The following is a 2,556-nucleotide window of genomic DNA, read 5'->3' as shown; positions in this document are numbered from 1 at the left end:
AGAGAGCTCCAAATATCCGCCGTTGCGTACGTGCCCAGATTGTATGTCATAAAATGTAGAATGTGTGGCGTGTGATTCTCTATCACGCACACGTAAAAAGAATTAAGGGATAATGCTGCCGCTTTATTTAAACTTCAAAACTCGGAATCTCATCCGAAATTATATGAAGGACGAAGTCTGGGCGAGCCTTCAACCAAATCTTACAAAAGTTCATCTCTTACATTTATTTTTGCAAACTTATGCATGGCAACATTCACGGAACGCCTAACCCACCACACCTTGAACTCTGCAAACGAACTCAACAAAGTCTTTATTGTCTGCATCCATGGACCAGCAGCCGACAGCTCTCTTGATGAATGATTCAACATATGAACCACCCCTTGACAGTCGTGCTCCACCCGTACGCTGTGCATGGAAAGGGGTTTTCCGAAAAAGAAAATACATTTGCGAAAGGTTGGACGTACACGCGGTATATTTTTACACCAGGAAAACATCCAGGCATGGTGACCACACATATTGTACCCAACAACCACGTCCCTAGCTTGCACTACTCTCCTGCTTCACATGTCCGTCCCTATATAACTCTGCTCCGAGACAAAGTAGCTGTGGGCAGCTTAGCCAAACAAAATACGCCTCTGCGAAGCAACAAGCTGCTAGCACCTGAAGCCATGGCCAATGGACACCATGCTCCACTCGCAGCCTGCGTCTTTCTCGTCTGCGCCTCCGTCGCAGCCACGGTCGTCGTCTACACCGCCTTCCCGGTCTCCCTAAACCCATGCACTTACTCTCTGCCGAGAGCGCTCATCGCCGTCTCCGGCCTCGACCCCTACATCGTCTCATGCGCAGGCGAAGTCTACACGGCCCTCTCTCCGACGGCAGCGGCGGCAAGAAGAAGATCGGCGGTCCTCTCATGACCAGCCTACGCACGTGCGTCAAGGCAACGCTCCCGCCAAACCCGCTCCCGCCCTTCTACTGCTGCCCGCCGGCGCCGGCGTCCGAGCCGATCAACTTCACGCTCCCAGACCCGGCGGAGCCGCTGAGGGTCCGGCGGCCGATGCACGCCGTGGGGGCGGAGCACATGGCCAGGTACGAGCGCGCGATAACGCTGATGAGGGCGCTGCCGCACTCCGACCCGCGCAGCCTCTACCAGCTGGCCAACGTCCACTGCGCCTACTGCACCGGCTCCTACCGCCAGACGGGGGACCCGGAGCTCAACGTGCAGATCCACTTCTCGTGGTTCTTCTTCCCGTTCCACCGCGCCTACCTCTACTTCTTCGAGCGCATCGCGGCGAGGCTGCTCGGGGAGCCCGGCTTCGCGCTGCCCTTCTGGGGCTGGGACGTGCCGGAGGGGATGCGGATGCCGGCCGAGTTCTCCAACTCGTCGTCGCCGCTCTACGACCCCGTGCGGAACCCGGCGCACGCGCCGCCCACACTCGTGGACCTGGACTTCGCGCACGTCGAGAACAACCTCACCGACGAGCAGCAGGTCCAGCAGAACCTCAGGATCATGTACAAGCAGATGATCGGCAATGCGGCTCTGCCGTCCCTCTTCTACGGCCAGCCATTCCGTGCCGGGCAGTCTGACAGGCCGGGCCCTGGGACCGTGGAGCTGACCCCACACAACACCATGCACACTTGGACCGGCGATCTGACCTTCCACAACGTGGAGGACATGGGCACCTACTACTCCGCCGGCCGAGACCCGCTCTTCTACCCGCAGCACAGTAACATCGACCGCCTGTGGGAGGCGTGGCGAGATGTCGGCGCCGCCCGCGGTTATCGCGGCCACGTCGACTTCACGGACTCCGACTGGCTCGACTCCTCCTTCCTCTTCTACGACGAGGAGGCCCGCCTGGTGCGAATCACCGTCCGCGACGTGCTCGACATCGACAAGCTCCGGTACAGGTTCGACGGCGTTGGCATGCCGTGGGTCGACGCACGCCCGCCTCCCACTCCAAACGTGAACAGAAATAAAGGCTCGTCGTCGTTGAAGTCCGTCAGGTTCCCACTGTCCCTTGACGCGGCTGTGACCGTCGAGGTAAGACGGCCGCGGGTGCTTCGAAGCCGGCGAGAGAAGGAGGTCCGGGAGGAGGTGCTGGTTGTCGAGGGCATCGAGAGCGACGGCACTGAAATGGTCAAGTTCGATGTCTACGTGAACGCCATGGACTACGAGAAGGTCGAGCCAAGCGGGCGGGAGCTGGCCGGGAGCTACCTGTGCTTGAGTCATCCTAGTATGGATGGCACAGGGAAGGGAATGAGGACAGAAACGAGCATGAGGGTGGCGTTGAACGAGCTCCTGGAAGATTTGGGTGCCGATGGAGACGAGAGTGTGACGGTGACATTGGTGCCTAGACATGGGAAGGTTAACATCGCAGGCCTGAAAATTGTGTACATGATGGAGTGAGATTTATTTATTTTTAAGGTGCGAAATACTCCCTCTGTCCCATAATATAAGAATGTTTTTGAGAACTTGATGGGAGTGAGATTTATTTGGTTTTGAAGGTGTGAGTTTTTTGTTTTGAGAACATGATTGAGTGAGATTACACTAGGAACAAA

At 57.3% G+C, this 2,556-nt stretch overlaps 1 pseudogene; it reads left to right on the top strand.

The window, feature by feature from the left end:
- The first annotated feature begins 618 nt into the window (after positions 1–618).
- LOC123065792 (polyphenol oxidase I, chloroplastic-like) lies at positions 619–2,533 on the top strand (annotated as a pseudogene).
- Positions 2,534–2,556: the final 23 nt, after the last annotated feature.

This window comes from Triticum aestivum, chromosome 3B (genome assembly GCF_018294505.1).
Source record: "Triticum aestivum cultivar Chinese Spring chromosome 3B, IWGSC CS RefSeq v2.1, whole genome shotgun sequence".
Classification (NCBI taxonomy): Eukaryota; Viridiplantae; Streptophyta; class Magnoliopsida; order Poales; family Poaceae; genus Triticum; species Triticum aestivum.
This window is presented reverse-complemented; position numbering and strand designations above follow the sequence as displayed.